Source organism: Nomascus leucogenys, chromosome 3 (genome assembly GCF_006542625.1).
Source record: "Nomascus leucogenys isolate Asia chromosome 3, Asia_NLE_v1, whole genome shotgun sequence".
Taxonomy (NCBI): domain Eukaryota; kingdom Metazoa; phylum Chordata; class Mammalia; order Primates; family Hylobatidae; genus Nomascus; species Nomascus leucogenys.
The window spans coordinates 107,160,918-107,181,728 of record NC_044383.1 but is presented as its reverse complement, the minus strand read 5'-3'; positions in this window follow the sequence as shown (position 1 = coordinate 107,181,728).

Below are 20,811 nucleotides of genomic sequence, written 5' to 3'. Positions count from 1 at the left end.
CTCAGACCACAGTGCAATGAAATTAGAACTCAAAATTAAGAAATTCACTCAAAACCACACAGCTACATGGAAACTGAACAACCTGCTCCTGAATGACTCTTGGGCAAATAATAAAATTAAGGTAGAAATTAGGAAGTTCTTTGAAACTAATGAGAACAAATTGATAACATATCAGGATTAGGATATCTGGGATGTAGCTAAAGCAGTGTTAAGAGGGAAATTTATAGCACTAAATACCCACATCAGAAAGCTAGAAAGATCTCAAGTTAACAACCTAACATCACAACTAAAAGAACCAGAGAACCAAGAACAAAAAAACCCCAAAGATAGCAAAAGACAAGAAATAACCAAGATCAGAGCTGAACTGAAGGGAATAGAGACAAAAAACTTTTCAAAAAATCAATGATTCCAGCAACTGTTTTTTTTTTTTAAATTAATAAAATAGACCACTAGCTACTCTAATAAAGAAGAAAAAAGATTCAAATAAACACCATCAGAAATAAGGGGGAAATTATGACTGACACCATAGGAATGCAACCAACCATCAGAGAATACTGTAAACATCTCTATGCACGTAAACTAGAAAATCTAGATGAAATGAATAAACTCCTGGATACATACACCATCCCAAGACTAAACCAGGAGGCAATCCCTGAATAGACCAATAATGAGTTCTGAAATTGAGGCAATAATAAATAGCCTACCAGGCAAAAAAAAAAAAAAAAAAGCCCAGGATCAGATGGATTCACAGCTGAATTATATGAGACGTGTAAAAAAGAGCAGATATCTTTCCTACTGAAACTATTCCAAAAAATTGAAAAGGAGGGACTTCTCCCTAAATCATTCTGTGAGGCCAACATCCTCCTGATACCAAAGCCTGGCAGAGATACAACAAATAAAGAAAACTTCAGGCCAATGTCCTTGATGAACATTGATGGAAAAATCCTCAACAAAATACTGGCAAACCAAATCCAGCAGCACATCAAATAGCTTATCCACCACAATCAAGTTGGCTTCATCCCCAGTTGCAAGGTTGGTTCAACATACACAAATCAATAAGCATAATTTATCACATAAACAGAACTAAAGACAAAACCATATTATCTCAATAGATGCAGAAAAGGCCTTTCAAAAAACTCAACTCCTTTATGTTGAAAATTCTCAATAAACTAGGTATTAAAGGAACATACCTCAAAATAATAAAAGCCATCTATGACAAACGAACAGCCAATATCGTACTGAATGGACAAAAGCTGGAGGTATTCCCCTTGAAAACTGGCACAAGACAAAGATGCCCTCTGTCACCACTGCTGTTCATCATAGTATTGGAAGTTCTGGCTAGGGCAATCAGGCAAGAGAAAGTAATAAAGTATATTCAAACAGGGAGAGAGGAAGTCAAATTGTCTTTGTTTGTAGATGACATGATCCTATATCTAGAAAATCTCATCCTCTCAGTTAAAAAGCATCTTAAGCTGATAAGCAACTTCAGTAAAATCTCAGAATACAAAATCAATGTGCAAAATTTTCTAGCATTCCTATACACCAATAACAGGCAAGCTGAGAGCCAAATCATGAATGAACTCCCATTCACAATTGCCACAAAAAGAATAAACTACCCAGGAATACAGCTAACAAAGGAAGTGAAGGAACTCTTCAAGGATAACTACAAAGCACTGCTCAAAGAAATCAGAGATGACACAAACAAATGAAAAAACATTCCATGCTCATGGATAGGAAGAATCAATGTGAAAACGGCCATACTGCCACAGCATTTTATAAATTCAGTGTTACTCACATTAAACTACCATTGACATTCTTCACAGAATTAGAAAAAAAAGCTGTTTTAAAATTCATATGGAACCAAGAAAGAGCTCAAACAGCCAAGACAATCTCAAGCAGAAAGAACAAAGCTGGAGGCATCACACTACCTGACTTCAAACTGTACTACAAGGCTACAGTAACCAAAACAAGAACTGCTATAATAACAAACACATGAACCAATGGAACAGAATAGAGAACCCAGAAATAAGACTGCACACATAGAACCATCTGATCTTCAACAAACCTGACAAAAACAAACAGTGGGGAAAGGATTTCCTGTTTAGTAAATTGTGCTGGGAGGACTGACTAGCCATATGCAGAAAATTGAAACTGGACCCTTTCCTGACACCACATACAAAAATCAACTCACAATGGATTTAAGACTTAAATATAAAATCCCAAACTATAAAACCCTCGAAGAAAATCTGGGCAATACCACTGAGGACATAGGCACAAGCAAAGATTTCATGACAAAGATGCCAAAAGCAGTTGCAACAAAAGCAAAAATTAACAAATGGGATCTAAGTAAATTAAAGAGCTTCTGCACAGCAAAAGAAACTATCATCAGAGTGAACAGACAACCTACATAATGGGAGAAACTTTTTGCAATCTACCCTTCTGGCAAAGGTCTAATATTCAGCATCTACAAAGAACTTAAACAAATTTACAAGAAAAAAATCAAACAACCACATCAAAGAGTGGTCAAAGGACGTGAACAAACCCTTCTCAAAAGAAGACATACATGCGGCCAACAAACATGAAAAAAAGCTCAACATCACTGATGACTAGAGAAATGCAAATTAAAACCACAATGAGACATCATTTCACATCAGTCAGAATGACTATTATGAAACAGTCAGAAGACAACAGATGCTGGTGAGGTTGTGGAGAAAAACGAATGCTTTCACACTGTTAGTGGGAGTGTAAATTAGTTCAACCATTGTGGAAGACAGTGTGGTGATTTCTCAAAGACCTAGAGGCAGAAATACCATTTGACCCAGCAATCCCATTCCTGGGTGAATACCCAAATGAATATAAATCATTCTATTATAAAGACACATGCACATGTATGTTCATTGCAACACTATTCACAATAGCAAAGACATGGAATTAACCTAAATGCCCATCAATAATAGACTGGATAAAGAAAATGTGGTACATTACACGATAGAATGATATGCAGCTGTAATACGGAATGAGATCTTTTATTTTTTCAGGGACATGGATGGAGCTGGAGGCCATTATCCTCACCAAACTAACACACTAACAGAAAACCAAATGCAGCATGTTCACACTTACAGGTGGGAACTGAATGATGGAACATATGGACACATGGAAGGGAACAAGACACACTGGGGCCTGTCAGAGCATGGTGGGTGGGAGGAGGAAAAGCATCAGGAATCAGGAAGAATAGCTAATGATGCTGGGCTTAATACCTAGGTGATGATATGGTCTGTGCAGCTAATCACCATGGCACAGGTTTGAATATTTAACAAACCTGTACATCCTACACATGTACCCCTGAAGTTAAAAGTTTGAAATAAAGAAAATAATAAATAAACATATTTTCACAGAAACAAAGAAGTAAAATAACTTCCAGTCACTAGATTATTATTGTGTATCCAACCATTTAATGGAAAAATAATATTAAATACAAAACAGTCAAGAATGTTTTATGCAATATGGAAAGAGAAGAAACTCTCCCCCTTTTATGTGTCTACAATGACTTTGATACCAACAAATAAAAAAGGTAGTAGAAGGAAAAGTGCTAAAATGCATTTTTGTTGCAAAAGTTTTAAACAACATATTAGGAAACCAAATTCTGAATTAGGCAAAAGGATAACATATCATAAGCATATTGGGAACATCTTGTAATGCAACTTTGGTTTAGCATTTAACAATCAATCAATATAATTAATTACACCAGCAGACTAAAGGAGAACCCCATATAAATCATTCAGGAAAGGCAGAAGTATTTGTAAAATCAAGGTTCATTTATGATAAAAATTTATAGTAAATTAGGAATATACTAAAACAAAATTCTCTAGCAAGCATCATAATTAATTGTCAAACTTTGAAAATGTTCTCTCTAATATCAGGAATAAGACAAAGATGACCGTGTCCACTTTTCAAAATTGTTCATAAACCTCTAGCAGGCTCTGTTAGAATAATAAGGCAAAAAAGAAAAGAGGTAATAATTAGAAAAATTTTAAAAATCCTTATTTTCATGATATGATTGTTTATGTTAAACATCACTACGAATATATCAATACAAATATATTATAAAATAATCACAGAATTTAGCAACCTTTTTGGCTAAAGAGCATCAATATCTACAAATCAGTCACATTTATGTACATGCCAAAACAGGTAATCACAGTAACAATATAAAGAACATAAAGTATGTGAGAATAACTAAAGAGAAGCTATGCATGCTCTCAATGGATAAAATAATAAAACATATTGAAAATATTGAAAAAGTATCAAATGATGGAAATATAGATCATGTTCATTGATTAAAAGTCTCAGTGTTGTAATAACAGATTCAAGTAATTCTAATACAAATTTTAACAAGCCTGTGCGTATGTATAATTTGATTAACTCATTTGAAAATGTATATGGATGAGCAAAGAATAAAGAACAAGCAATTAATCAGGAAATAGAACAAAGTGAGGAGACTTGCCTTTTCATATATCAAGAATTTATTACTGCTGTAATTAATACAGTAGTTGAATGGTAAAGAAATAGACAAATTAGGTAGTAAAATGAGGAAAGAGCATAGAAACACACAAAAAACAAACAATTTATGCAAATTACTGGGAAAACACTTGATTAAAAGAAGTTAGAACACATAATCATCTATATGGAATAAAAAATGGAGTTGGAATTCTACCTCTTATGTACAAAAAATACTCTCTACCTCTTAAAGACCTAGATGTAAAAGGCAAGCTATGAATTTTATAAACAATATAGAATAATATTTTTTAAAAATATAGATGTATATTTTTATCAAGGTAAAGAAAATTTCTTAAACACATGTACACACACACACACACACAGTCAGCAGAGATCATATAAGAAAAAGCTTGATAAATTTAATGACAAAATAAAACATGTTTATTAATACTATAGTGATAATTTACAAATTAGAAGACGATATTTTCAGCAAAAATATTTGATAAAGGACTGGCATTAAGAACATATAAAGTACTCCAGAAATCAGTAAGAGACAGACAAATAATCTACTAAAAATAGGCAAAAACTTTAAGCACTTTATAGAAGGAGAAACCTAAATGGCATCCGTAAACAATGCCAGGTTGCAAGAAGCATAGTCTTGGGCAAAAGAAGCAAGAAGAATATAAAGAGAGCAAGTAAATTAACACAAACTTCAAAAAACATGCAAAACTAAACAACACAAATTTATGGTAAACCTAAGTTCAGAATAGCAGTTTCATCAAAGAAGATGAAATGAAAGTGAATGGCTTTAGGAAGAAATACATAAGAGCCTTCAAAATAGTAATTTCTTCTTTCTTACCTGGTTGACATATACATGATCCCTTATAAATATTTTGTTTGAGATCTTTTCAACATTTAATAAATTCTTTTAAAAAGCGGTTTCTTGGTGAGCCACAAATATATGGTTGAAAGGCTTTACAAATGACAGCGTTTTGTCTAATAAGAGAATTGCTTCAGTGTTAGAGGAATCATAATAATCCTAGTATTTTTATGTCTGGCTTTATGTTTATTCCCCACCAAAAAAAAAACACTATCCCCCCACTCAAAAACAGATATATTGAAGTCCTAACTCCCAGCACCTCACAATGTGAACTTATTTTGATCTAAGTTTATTACAGATGTAATTAATTACGATGAAGTCATGCTTGAGTAGGGTGGGCTCCTAATTTAACATTTTGCTTGAGGTTGAAGAGAAATTAAGACAACTTTAGCAGGCTCTAGAATACAATACATGCAACAATAATGCATATTTTTAAAAAATTAACTCAAAAATTTTTTGAATAGGCATTCATATGTACAAAATTCAAAAGACTATGTAGTGTACAGGCTAAAGTCTTCCATCCTCATTAATCACTTGTGTATCTTTCCAGAGATACTTATGCATATATTAGCACATCAGCATACCATCATTAAGCCACCTCCCTTTTTGACACAAAGATTATTATGCACTGGGTTCTGTATTTCTCCTATTCCACCTAACACTGAATCCTGGAGATCTTTTCATATCAACACATGAGTATTTCTTCCTCCTCATACTTCTATGGCTACATGTGTATCTAGCAATTTTCTAACTAGTGACACTTAGATATTTAGATGTTTTCAATATTTTAATTCTGCTTTTTAAAATATAAAGGAATGGAAACTTTTAGGTAAGGATGGCTGTGCAAAGCTTCATCACAGATCTCAGCCTTCCTAACATATAGTGAATACAAATGCTATGAACTTTGAAAAATGAAGGCCAAATGAAAGAAACAGAAGATTCTATATCAAAACAGAAGATTCTATATCAAAACAGCTCCTAATTTTGCCGTTACCCCAATCCTCATGCCAGAAAGGTAATTGAAAATAGAAGATGAGCTGACAAAATTCTGGTATTTCTGAGAGCTCCAGTCTGGAGAGATGCCGACTGTGACTGTGATAGACAGTGTAGGGAAAAGTCACAGTGAAGCCCTTGAGAACAGGATCTCAGTAGAACTAAAAATGGTCTCTAGGAAATTGCCTTTTCCAATGAGGCAAAGATTTTCAGAGCAGGAAATACCCCTGGTTGTATGGATTATGTTATTTATAGGACATCCAAAAAAAAACTTCCAATGGTAAAATAGGGCAGTTATTTTTTAGAAGTGGTGCTTAATTTTCAGGTGTTCCCCTCGCCTTTCCAACACAACAAACTCTCACAATGCAGATTAATGGATAGAAAACATGATCCTGTCCTGAATCTGTAGTTTGGATAAATTGTGCCAGTATCAAAAATATTTCACCCTCACTATGTCAGAGAAAATTAACACCCATATTAGAAATACATTTGTTACCAATAGCAAGGCTTTTAAAAATGGACAGCAACTAAATAAACATGGCAAAACAGTGGGTAAAAGGAATGTAGCAATGCAAGACAAATGAAGTACCCAGTAGGGAAAATATATTGTCCAAGAAAGAGAATAAAACTTTCCAAGTAGGTTTTGAGCTATAAAGAACTTAATAAAAATACAAAATCAATAAAACAACAGGTCATAGACAAGGCACTAAGCAAGCATAAAATGAAAAGGGAAATTTCAGCACTAGTAAAACAAATCAAGTTCAAGATATCAACATTTATAGCTCTAATAAATAAATTAGAAACAAGAAGAGTCAAAAAAGAGAGAGTAAAATATTGAATTTCTCTTCTGGGGGAAAGACAGGATAATAAACTCAATGAAGAAAAGTAAACAAAGAAATTTTTAAAATTACAGAAGGTTGACAGATTTGAGGCCACAGATGATGTAGTGTAACAACAATTGCTATTCTTAGAGGAGCGAATCTAGTTAATGGAAGAGAAAAACTATTAAGAACTAAAAAGGAGGACATACTCCCAAATTAAGACAAATATTGAAACATATCCTAGGCAGATTATAAACTTCAAAAAAGAAAGACTTCTCTAGACATCTAGGCAGGAAAAAAATCCTGTCTCCTGCAATGAGTGGGAAGCAGGAAATAATAAATATCACAGATTTCTCCACAACAACTTTCAGTATCATCTGGAAAGTATATAAAATTCTGAGGGAAAACAAAAATCATCTAAGAATATTTTTTGGCTGAGCCATTTATAGAAAAGCAACACCTGACAGACATTCTTAGGCAAGAAAGAACTCAGGGATTATAACTCCTATAATATTTTCTTGAAATAACTACTTATTGATGAAGTTCGACTAGTCAATAAGTGAATCAAATGAGGAGTCAGGAATACAACAAATTTGAAATGAGTGTAGTAGGCAGAATTCTAACATTGCCCTCGATATTCTCCTTACTAGCTTTATATGCTTTATGTAATCCCTTCCCATTGAGTGTGGATGGCACTATTAAATGAGATCAGATATCTCTTCCTTGATTAGGTTACTAATGAGTTGGCCTTGAGTTAATCAAAAGAGAGATTAACTGAGTGGGCCTAACTTAATCAGGGGTACCCTTTAAAGAATATGCATTTACAGAGACATGTTCTGCTGAGCTGAAAGAAAGGAAACAAAGATGTTAGGATCTGCCTGTGGAAAGGAGTGCCTGGTTTCTGGGCAACCCCTAGCGGGATAATAGGGATCCATGTTCTGCAATCATAAGAAACTGAATTTTGCCAATAATAGTTGAGCTTGGAAGAGTACTTAGGCAGCCAAACCTGGATTTCAGTCTTGTGAAACTCTGAACCCAAACCACATCTGGACCCCTGACCCATGGAAAATGCTAGATAATAAATGTGTGCTGTTTCAAGCTACTAAATTTGTGTTGATTTGTTACATAGCAATAAAAATCCAAAGTAGCAAACTTTTAAGTATCGAATGGAGACAAAACAACTTGAGGATATTGGATTAAAAAGTATAAAGTCAGTACTAAAAATTTTGAGAAAGGAAAATTACATAGTTAATTGAAAAAGTTGGAGTAAAGGTAGGAGAACACAAAGAGGAATACTTTTATTTTTAAGGCAGAGAGTATTTAAAACTGTCTATAATAAAATGTGGCTAAAACACAGTGACTCCAAATTCTTAATATTTACATAATATTCTTAGTATTAGCAGGATTTGGGGGAACTAGTGCTTTTATGGCTCTCAGGGATTAATAGATCCTGTCTATAGATCTTTTAAACTACATTAATCTATCTGATTGTTTGCATAGATAAATCCAGAATGAAGTCCTCAGGAATGAATACAGGAGGTTAGACAGGTAATTCCAGGGCAGTGAGATTTTATGTAATTTTAGCTCTTTTTGTATTTCTTGATATTTTTAATAATAAAGATACTAGTTTCTCTAAAATAATTATTCCAACATTAAATGCATTACATATTAAGATAATGAATTTAAAGAAAAGGAAATAACTTTGGGAATATTATTATTAATCCCATTTTGCAGATGAGAAACTGAGGATCGATAGGATTGAGAAATGTGCCTAAGATTATGTAGCTAGTAAGTAGCCAATGATTTGTCACCAGAACTCAGACTCTATTACATGTTGATGCAGAGAATGAAGTGAATAAGAGGAATAAACAAATACTTTTCACATTAAAAGAAGATTCAGGAAGCTGCCAACTGGTGATCTCTTTCACAAAAATTTATGAACATTCGTCATGTTTTCTCAGGTATAAATAATTCTTTTAAGGGAAGGAGTAATTTCTGGCTAGTATACTGGACAAATTTAAATATAAATTCTTTATCTACATTGTTTATAATAATTTCATTGATTCCTTTTTCCACAACAGTGATGCAAAAATACTATACCAAACATATACCAAACATATATTTGGAGAATTTAGGAATTTGTACACAAATAATTCACTTAATTTTGAACTGGGCAAATTTTTATTTTGTTTCTCTTTGGGGCTATCAAATCAATATATATAGTTGCTGTTTCAACAACATGAGTTTGAACTGTGTGGGTCCACTTACATGCAGATTTTTTTCTATATATTATATATATAGAAAATATCTATTTTCCTATATATATATATAGGAAATATCTATTCCATATATATATATAGGAAAATATTTTTGGAGATTTCTGGCAATTTGAAAAATTTCACAGATGAACTGTGTACCCTAGAAATATTGAAAAAATTTAAAAAGTTAGCTTTGTCATGAATGCATAAAATGTATGTAGTCTATTTCATCATGTACTACCATAATATATACAAATCTATTACAAAAAGTTAAAATTCATCAAAACTTAAGCATACAAACAGACTGCACATGGAGCCATTCGGAGTCAAGAGAAATATAAACAAGGATAAAGATTCAGGCTTGCTAGCTCAAGCCTGTAATCCCAGCATTTTGGCAGGCCAAGGTGGGCAGATCACAATAAGACCAGCCTGGACAACATGGCAAAACCCCTTCTCTAAAAAAATGAAAAAATTAGCCGGGCATGGTGCATGCTTGTAATTCCAGCTACTCGGGAGGCTGGGACAGGAGAATCGCTTTAACCTGGGTGGCAGAGTTTGCAGTGAGCCGAGATCACACCACTGCACTCGAGCCTGGGCGACAGAGGTAGACTCTGTCTCCAAAGAAAAAAAAAGTTATAATTGCATAAGTTAACTATAGTGCATACTGTACTACTGGAGTAATTTTGTAGCCAACTCCTGTTTCTATTGCAGTGCACAATGTTAAGCAAGTATTAGCTTAAAATGCAATGTGACACTAATCATCTCCACTTGGCAGTTTCTTTTCTCCAGTATAGCAGTAAAGTTATCTCTCACCATTCTTGTGTATTTTTCATTTTATTTATTGCAATATTTAGTGAATAATAGCATGGCACCCATACAAAGCACCACTATACTGGAAGTTTTCCCAAGAAGCAGAAAAGAGTCAACAGTAGGCTATTAATAGTTCAGTTTTGGGGGAGTCAGAAGTTGTAAGTGGATTTTTGACCGTGTGAGGGTTGTTGAACCACTGCATTGTTCAAGGGTCAACTGTAATTTTCTAGACACATTCATTGACTCAACAAACACAGACTAGGAATGTTAAGTGTCATAGTCTGTGCTAGAAACTAGGAATACAATGTGAACAAATCCACTATTGTTCCTCCACTCCTGAAATTTAAATTCTGTTGGAGGAGGCAAGCAACATGAGGAAGCAAACAAAATAAATGCAGTTTGTAATCCATTTCTATGAGTTCAGTAATAAGTTGCTGAGAAAGAGAATTATAGTGAAAAAACTTTCTTTAGGAACGATGGTCAGGAAAGACTTTTATTGGGAAGCTTTATTTAAGCTAAATCCCGAAGCATGAGAAGTTAGTTATATGAAGGGAGTAGATCAAGTTTGGGTTGACTATCCTGTTGCAAAGAAAACAGAATGTGTTGATCTCTTGTGGTGTTTGGGATCTGAGAGAATTCCAGTGTGGTTGGAGTCTAGTGAAAAACAAGGGTTGGAAAGAAATCAGTAACAGGTAAATCATATAGGACTTTAAAGATCACAATAAGATATTGAATTTTGATATAAGTATAATGAGAAGAATTATTGAATTGTTTTATGTAGGGAGATGTTAAAGGCAAGTCCTCTCACTTGTAGTATAGAGTGTATTAGAGAAACAAGAAAGGGTGGATTGACACCAGTTAGTACATTAAGGAATAAACCAAAGAGTGATGATGGTGGTTCCAGCAAGAACGAGATGGGGTCAGTGCATGAATTTAAGAGGTAAAAGGGAGGTAAAATTCACAGAACCTACTTTTAGATTTAATATAAAAATGATTTACTTGTAGGATAAAGCATGATTCCTAGGTTTTTATAATTGATATTGCATAGTTAGATTCAGCAGAGGGAAAAATAATGGTTAAGAGGGGTAAAATATTTTTTCTAAGGTGTGTTTTGGACATTAAATTCGAGATGTGTATGAGACATAAAAAGAAATTTAAAGTAGGGAATTGGATATACATATATCTTGAGCTCAGAGGAAATGTCTTGGGTGGAGATGTAGGTTTGAGCTCCATAGTGACACTGAGGTGTGTTTTTACCTTGTTTGATTTTGGAAGAGAATGTGGAGAATTGGTACCATGAAGTCCTTAAATATTTGGTAGAATGCACCACCAGAACCATCTAGGCCTGGTGCTTTCATTTGTCAAAGGCTTAAATTATTAACACAATGTATTTAATAGATATTGTTCTATTCAAATGGTCTCTTTCTCTTTGTGTGAGTTTTAGTAGATTGTGTCTTTTAAGGAATTGGTCAATCTCATTAGGGTTATTGAATTTCTGGGTGAAAAACTGTTTATATTATTACTTTATTATCCTTTTAGTGGTCCTAGAATCAGTAATTATGATCCCTCTTTCATTACTGATATTAGTAATTCATGGTTTATTCCTTTTTTTCTTGATCGCCTGACTAGATATTTATTGATCTTAAAAACAAACAAACCGAAAAACCAGCTTTTGGCTCTATTGGTTTTTCTCTATTGCTTTTCTTTTTTCAATTTTATAACTTTTGCTCTAATTTTTTATAATTTATTTTCTTCTTCCTACTTTAGATTTATATTCCTCTTCTTTCCTAGTTCCTAAGGTGGAAACTTAGATAATAGATGTTAGAGCTTCCTTCTCTTCTAAGATATGCATTCAGTTCTATCAATTCTCTTTAAGCACTGTTTTTGTTATAACCAACAAATTTTTTAAGGTATGTTTTATGGCCCAGAATGTGGTTTGTCTTGACATATGTTCCATGTGAGTTTGAGAAGAATTTATGCTGTTGTTAGATGGAGAGTTCTATAAATGTTGACCAGATGAAGTTGGGTGATAGAGCTGTTGAGGTCAACTATATCCTCACTGATTTTCTACCTGCTTTATTTATCAATTACAAGTAGAGGGGTATTGACGACCCCAACTATAATAGTGGATTTGCCTATTTCTCCTTTCCATTGCATCAGCTTTGCATCCCTTGTTTTTACATGATTATTGATATAGTTGGATTAAAATCTACCATATTTGTTTTTTTTTGTTTGTTTGTTTGTTTTTTTTTTTTAGACGGAGTCTCGCTCTGTCACCCAGGCTGGAGTGCAGTGGCGCGATCTCCGCTCACTGCAAGCTCCGCCTCCCGGGTTCACGCCATTCTCCTGCCTCAGCCTCTCCGAGTAGCTGGGACTACAGGCGCCCGCCACCACGTCTGGCTAATTTTTTGTATTTTTAGTAGAGACGGGGTTTCACTGTGGTCTCGATCTCCTGACCTCGTGATCCGCCCGCCTCGGCCTCCCAAAGTGCTGGGATTACAAGCGTGAGCCACCGCGCCCGGCCTTAAAATCTACCATATTTGTAACTGTTTTCTTTTTGTTGCATTTTTCCTCTTTTTAAACTCTCCCTATTTTTTGTCTTCTATCTTTTAATGGAGCATTTTTTATGATTACATTTTCACTCCTCTCTTAATCCAGTAATTATACTTCTTTCAAATTTTTTAGTAGTTGCTCTAGAGTTTCTAATATATGTTTCTCAGACACTTTATATTTAGTGAAGTTACCTTATAACATAATATTGCCAGTTCCTCTCACTCATCTCTAATGGAATTTCTGTCAGTCATTCATTTCACATAACTGTATATTGTAATCATCCCTCAATATATTCTTACTTTATTACTTTAAACAAAGTTTTAGATCAATTAAGAATCAGAAAAATAAAAGCTTTTATTGATCTTTATTTGTGCCTTCCCTAATGTTCTTATTTTCTTGATGTAAATTCAAGTTTCTTATCTATATATTTATATTTTCTCTGTATCCTTACTTATATCTCCCTTTGTGATATTGGACTTCCCTAAATACACCTCCTCAGAGAGAGTCTGAACTTTGCAGCTCTTGCGACTCTAGTTCACTGTTATTTTATTGGAGCTCAATTAACGTTCTGGTGAGGTTTTGGTGAGGAGAAGCATTGCATAATCCTACTAATAAATCTCTGTCTTTTCTAGTGCATTTGGGCTGTACTTTCATAAACATTTCTTGCTTTCCACACTTTTCCCTTAGGTAAAACAGGAAGGTACAAGGGGGCTGAAGATGGAGAAATACCCTTTCCCCAAGTGAGTGAGACTCTGTTAAGTCCTTTATCCCCAAATAGGCCTCTGTTATTGGCAATACTCTGCACCTATTTTTATGTGATTCTTCTTCTTCTGCCAAAGCCACAAAGGGATGTTTTTTGACTGTTCACCTTAGAAACTTGTGGAGTTTCTGAAGGTAAAACTCATAAAAGAATGGTGGGCCCTTTATGGCTGTGACTCCTAGGAGTTTCTCCTTGTTCAACTACTCCACACTCAGCCTCTAGCAATTTGTCAAAGTAATCATTCAGTTATTACTATCATTTTATGGCTCCAGAGGTTTCTGCTTCAGTTAAACGGCTCTTGGTTATCACTCTCAGAATTCACTAATGTCTTCACAGTTTAGGGTGGTGTTTGTCCTGGTGACCTCAATTTTTTAGTAGATTTCAGAAAAATTATTGATTTTCGGTTTTTTGTTATTTTAAGGGAGTGATGACTTCCAAACTCTATATATCACAGCTGAAAAAAGAAGTCCTTTTGTTTATTGTAAGTCATGGAGATACATCATGAGTCATCAAAGAAGAGACTGTAGAGAAAGAGGTGGTAAGGTTTTAGAAACTTCAACATTTAGACATAAGCTACAGTAGAATAATCCAGTAATGAATTCTGAGAAGGAGTAACTCTTCAGAGATGGAATAAATGTCAGGAGACTGTGAAGTCATGAAGAGCAAGAAAAGAGAGTGTTTCAAGGGAAGGGAGCAGTCAACTAGCTGAATATTGCTGAGAGGTCAAGAAAACCCAAGATAGAGTAGTGTATATTTGATTTGGCAAAAAGGAAGTCATGGTTAATTTACGTAGGAGTAGTTTCAGTAGAAAGATATAGAAAGAGTGTGGATATGAGTATATGAGTGTATGTGATGAAGAAGGAGAGGGGAAGCTCTCTTCACTGGAATAGGTGAAGTGAAAGAGTTTATTAAAGAGTAGAATTGAAGATATCAGGTTGATTTTCAAGGAGAATATCTCATCAGAAGAACAGCTAATCCTGAATTATTTAGAAAAACCCTGGGTTACTGAAAGTCTGTTCATCTGTTTATATAGATTTCCCATAAATCTGATTTGCAAAATAGGAATAATAACAAACAAGATAAATTGTATTTTTTTTTTTTTTTTGAGACAGAGTCTTGCTCTGTTGCCCAGGCTGGAGTGCGATGGTGTGATTTCGGCTCACTGCAACCTCCACCTCCCAGGTTCAAGCAGTTCTCCTGCTTCAGCCTCCTGAGTAGCTGGGATTAGTGCCTGCCACCACACCCAGCTAATTTTTGTATTTTTAAGTAGAGATGGGGTTTCGCCATGTTGGCCAGGCTGGTCTCGAACTCCTGATCTCAGGTGATCCACCTGCCTTGGCCTCCCAAAGTGCTGGGATTATAGGTGTAAGCCACTGCACCTGGCCAATAAACTGTGCTATTAATGAGACAATAGCAATGTTAAAATATTTTGGGAGGGACTGTAATAGAAAATTCTGGGGTCTAAATTTAGGGAGTCTCCTATAGATTGTTAAGACCTTTACCAAATATAATGGTCCCTTTGATAAAGAGAAATAGTTGCAATCTTGGGATATCATTTTTATGATTCCTACATGTATCTAGGATTTTTAAAGGGAATAATATGAAGCAACAGTATATATATAGGGTTACTACATATATAGAGAGTCTACTGGGGAAAAGCATTGCTCCTTTTTCATAGGTCAGTTACTCTTCTCATCCCCCAGCCTTCCTGGAAACAAACGTTACAACCCTTCCTACTTCAAGGACAAAGAGTTAAGTGACTGCATCAGAGCCTGCCTTTGAGACCAGAATTTAATCAGGCATTCCGAGAAGGCAGACCCCATGAAGGCCAAGGTAGTAGGTCTAATTGCTTTTATTTGCGCTCTGTGCACTGTTTCCCTGTGAGGAACTATACTTCAAATGAGGTTTCTCAATTAAAGTGAAACAACTTAGTCTGGCAAGTTGAGTTTTTTAATGATCCTTTGAAACTTCCCTTCTTAGCATGACTCTAATGATACATTATCATAGAACAAATTCATCATTCATTAACTCCAAATCAAATCCAATTTTTCTACCCAGGAGCACTGCCTTTCAAAAATTAGCTGTGTGAATTCCTCTGCTTAAAGTATAATAGCATCGTGTTAGAGGAGGGTGAATTTCAAATGTGTGTACCTACACAAATCCCTACCGACTTCCAAAATCAACTACTACCACAGATACCCACTGGGATATTAGAACACAGCAGGACATAACAGGGCCTAAGACAGTGTAATCAGCCACTCTGTTCTCTGAGGCAGGTTTCCTGAGTAGCAGACAGAATGAGAACTCTGACAGGGATTGCCGCCAAAGAAGTGAGAGCATGTGGTTAAGGTATTCATACTTAGTACTTTTTCTTTTATCCTGAATTTTCTCTTCTCATAAATATACCTCCTTGAGTTTTCTTTGTGTTTACACACAGGCTTCCATTTTCCTTCACACAGTTCTTTCTTCCTGTTTCAATATGTGTCAGCAAAGTCTCTTTGCATCTTTTATCATCTAATGAATTTTTCAGAAATAAATTTTTTTTTATGAATAGTTGCTAATACTATCATGGTTCTGATTTTTTCAATTTCTTTCACTCAGTTTTCTTTAATTCCCATGAGTGTTTTACTTTCAATAATGATTCTCCCATAGCTTTCTTTTCACCATCTAAAAGTGAAAAGAAACCAACACTAGTGCTTATTTCTCAAGGAATGTTTCTTGTTTTTCTATGTAAATAATGCATCAACCTAAACACATGACTCTCAAACAAGCCATGTTTTATTTTACTATGTATGTACAAGAGGTAAAATCCTCTACACAATACTGAGGAGAGTATTGTTCAAATTTTTATCGGCAAAGAACAGCAGCAGGGTAACACCTAAAACCTCTAGAGAAAAACTTGGCTGCTTCAAGGCTGACCCTCTGGGAGGAAGAGAAAATTCTGTTTTCAGGAAGTTGGCTAAGTAGTATTTTTTATTTTTTGCAGTTCACCACACGTTTGCTGTAGCATATCCAGATTCTATGACATAGAAAAAGAAGTCACTTCACCGTCTGAATACACTCTGTAACTTCTTGTTAATATTTAGACAGACATCATGCTTTATATCTTACAGAACTTTTGTCACTTATATTTGAAAAACAAGAAAAGCAACCTATAGAATTTGAAAACAGAATTCACCTTAGGGAAAAAAGAAAACTTAATGAACTTCAAGGAAAGGCACTCTGGTTTTAGGTTTTTGTTTGTCTAGCCTAGCATTCACCTCTCATTTATAGAAAGGGGAAAATTAATATTTCATCAAAACTTATTTGCAGTGATAAATTTTGAAAGGAGATTAAGACACCTAATTATAATTTCTAAATCTAACTATAAGGTGAATTATGAAAGACAAGTATTTCATTTATGAAGTGTATTTTTGAGATGAAATGATGAATGCCAGCAATGAATAAAATAATTCAAATTTTATGATATAGACAAGTAAAATGAAAAAAATATAATTTTTTTTCTTTTTATAGAGAGACAGTTGAATAAATTTTATCTCCAAGATATCTTTTGTCTGAATGCCCTTTGGTGTTTAATAACATGATCTCAATATCAAAGCTTCTAGCAAAGTAATCACAAACACATTTGTAAGACCATCAGTTTCCTTTTTTTTTTTTTTTTTTGAGACGGAGTCTCACTCTGTCGCCCAGGCTGTGCAGTGGCGCAATCTCGGCTCACTGCAAGCTCCGCCTCCCGGGTTCACGCCATTCTCCTGCCTCAGCCTCTCCAAGTAGCTGGGACTACAGGCGCCGGCCACCACGCCCGGCTAATTTTTTGTATTTTTAGTAGAGACGGGGTTTCACCGTGGTCTCGATCTCCTGACCTTGGGATCTGCCCGTCTCGGCCTCCCAAAGTGCTGGGATTACAAGCGTGAGCCACCGCGCCCGGCACAAGACCATCAGTTAATACCTTTACATTTCCAGGAGTTTATTTGTTGAGTCATACAGGATAACTAAGGGACATGAAAATAATCTATCTGTCCAACTATATTTTTTATTTATTTATTTTCATAATTTCCCACACTATGACTGGTGTGTTGGAGTCGTGAATTAGAAAAAGCTGCTATGGAACAAGAGTGTGGTCCACAGAGGTTATTCTGCTTCAACTGATGAGTATCAGAGCTAGAATTAGGACCGAGTGAGCCTGATTCCCACGCTAGGGTGCTTTCCATTTTATCAAAAAGTTTCCCTCCTCATGAGGCATAGACAAAACATATTTATCCACTAATAAAATAAGGTAGGAAAGGAGTAAAATTATATGCCCTCCCAAACTGGCCTCAAATAATAACTCTTCTCTGATGCTTTTCTTGGTACTCCTTGGCCAGGTAGACACTGCCTTTTGAATTTCTCAGAATATGTATTATATTGTAATATATTTTTGCCACAGGATCCTTAGTGTATCACTTTGCCAGCCAGAAACCTCTGTGGCCGGCAGCGCCTCTGCTCAGTTTTGCTCACTCCACTGGGCTCTTGGTCCAGTAGGCTGCACTCCGCTTGTGCTACTGGCCTGGATCCCATGCCTGCCAAGGGTGAACCAGGAATGGAGTGGTGAGGGGTGTGTGAATGAGTAAGCATGGGGTTTGGCCACTCTGCACAGCCAGGCATGTTGGCTGCTGTGGCAGGGCAGGCAGCTCTAGAAGCTGGCACAGGTGCTGGCTCTGTGTGAGGCTATGGCTGGACCAGGTGTACCACAAGCAGCTTCCACTGCAGGTACCAGGGACCACGGTGCCAACCAAAAGCTCAGAGACATCAGGAATCACAAAGTCCCAAAGAGAGTGTTACAGCATGTCACAGCCCTGGCTCAGAAAGCCCTGGGGTCTGGGCTCCCAAAAGGGCCACAGTTCTCTCATTCTTGTTGCCTGTAGTGTGGTGAGCAGGGCAGGGGGGAGCAGGGGGAAGAGGGGAGTGTCTTTTTGGGGGGCATCTTTCAGCCTGTTTGTGTTACAGCTCTTTCAGTTTCACTACCCCACTCTGGCCTGTGGTGCTTGGGTTGGTCCAGCTCTGCCACTGCGTCCCATCATGTGGGATGGCTACCTGGCACCAGCAGAGGACAGGAGGGCTATAGTGTTACAGCAGCTCTGGCTTAGGGAATCCTGAGGTCTGGGTCACTAGAAGGCTCACCACTCTTCACTCCCACAGTCCAGGAGGGTGTTTCCACCTACAGCTTGGTGAGCTGGCCAGGAACTGTTATAGCTTCTTTCACTCCTGCCATTCAGTGAGTCCCAAGTTCTTGTCCCACATCCAGAAAGCATGAGTTTACACAGACAACTAGAGGGTGAGCAATGCAGAGAGGAGCTTTATTGAGTGACATAACAGCTCTCAAGAGACCCGAAGTGGGGAGCTCCTATCCTCAGGCAGGTCATCCCAATGAGTGTCTGAATCTAGCTTAGTCTGGGGTTTTTATGTGCTCAGAATGGAGGATGTCTGTGCCAACTGGTCCATGGGTGGCCACGGGCAGACCTGGATAAACCACCATCCAACTGGATGGGAGGTATCAATGAAGTTCTCACTCCAGGTTACGGACTTCACCCGGAACTGGCAGCCCGGCCCCCAGGCTTCAGGCCATTCCTGGCTTGAAGGTGGGGTTTTACTGGGGACCTGCCCCTCCCGCCTAGGAACCTGTCTGCCTCCTGCTGCTGTCACAGGATCCTTGGGATTTCACTTTGCAAGCCAGAAACCTTTGTGGCCAGTGGCGCTTTTGCCCCAGTTTTACTCAGGCCTGCTGGCCTCATTCCTCCCACTTGGCCTGGGAGGCTGTGCTCAGCTTATGCTACCAGTCTGGATCCCATACCTGCCAAGAGCCAGCCAGTTATGGAGCAGTGAGCAAGTAAGCATAGGGGTCCAGGTGCTGCACACAGCCAGGTACACCAGCTGCCATGGGTCAGGAAGCTCCAGGTGTCAGCATTGGTGCCAGCTCCCTGCAAAGCTGTGGCTGGACCAGGGGTACTACAAGTGGCCTCCACTGCTGGCACCAGGGAACATGGTGGCACCCAGAAGCTTGGAGTTTCCAGGAACCACAGAGCCCCACAGAGGGTGTCACAGCCCTGCCTCAGGGAGCTCTTAGGTTTGGGCTCCCCAAAGGAATGCAGCTCTTCTCTCCTTCGTGTTGCCCGTGACATGGCAAGTGAGGGGCATGTTTCAGCCCTGTTTGTGTTACAGCTCTTTCAGTCCTGACATTTTGTGGGTCCCAAGTCTTGTCCTGTGTCTAGAAAGAAGGAAATTTGCGGACAACTGGAGGGTATGGTGAAGAGGTGCTTTACTGGGTGACAGTTCAGCTCTCCAGAGTCCCAGAGTGGGCAGCTCCTATAGATAGGCAGGTCGTCCCATTGAGTATGCAGCTCTCAGCAAAGAGGAGACCCATAGTGGATAGCTCCTATCCACAGGATGGTTGTCCTGATGTCTGCTCAGCTCTCAGCTAAGAAGAGACCCACAGTGGGTAGCACCTCTCTGCAGGCGGGTCATCCCAACATCTGCTCAGCTCTCAGCTGAGAGGAGATCCGCAGTGGGTAGCTCCTGTCTGCAAGCAAGTCGCCCTGACATCTGCTCAGCTCTCACCTGAGGGGAGACCCACAGGGGCTAGCCCCTGTCTGCAGGCAGGTCATTCTGATGTCTGCCTGAGTCTGGCTGAATCCGGGGTTTCATGATGTTCAAACGGGAGAAAGTACATTCTGATTTGTCCATGGGCGGTCATGGGTGGGCCCAGAGAAAGCATTATAAGCCTTACACCCCTAGGCTTCAGGTCATCCCAGGCCTGAAGGTGGCACTTCACCAGCGACCTGCCCTTTCTGCCCAGGAGGCTGTCTACCTCCCACTGTCATCAACCTGCTGACCCTGGTGCCCACACTGTTGGTGCTGAGGGACGCCTACAAGCCTGCGCTGATCCGCCCTCAGCCCCTTCTCAGCCCCCCTCCCATGCACCTTGCTGCCCAAAGTCTGGAGAAAGCGGAAGCCGCAGGGAACTGGTGTGTCGGTGCTGCCCTGGGTGCACACACACCTGGCTGGGTCCCAACAGTGCCCAGGCTCGGCTTCAACTTTGCTTCAAAATCAGAGCAGGCACCCAGGAGCCAGGAGAGGCTGGGCAGTGGGATCAGCCATTTCCAAGCCTGTGGAGGTAAGGGGGGCTTCCTGAGCCCCTGAGAGTGCAGGAATGCCCAGGTCTACAACCACTGCTGGGTGGCTGCAGCTGTGCCCTGGAGGGCA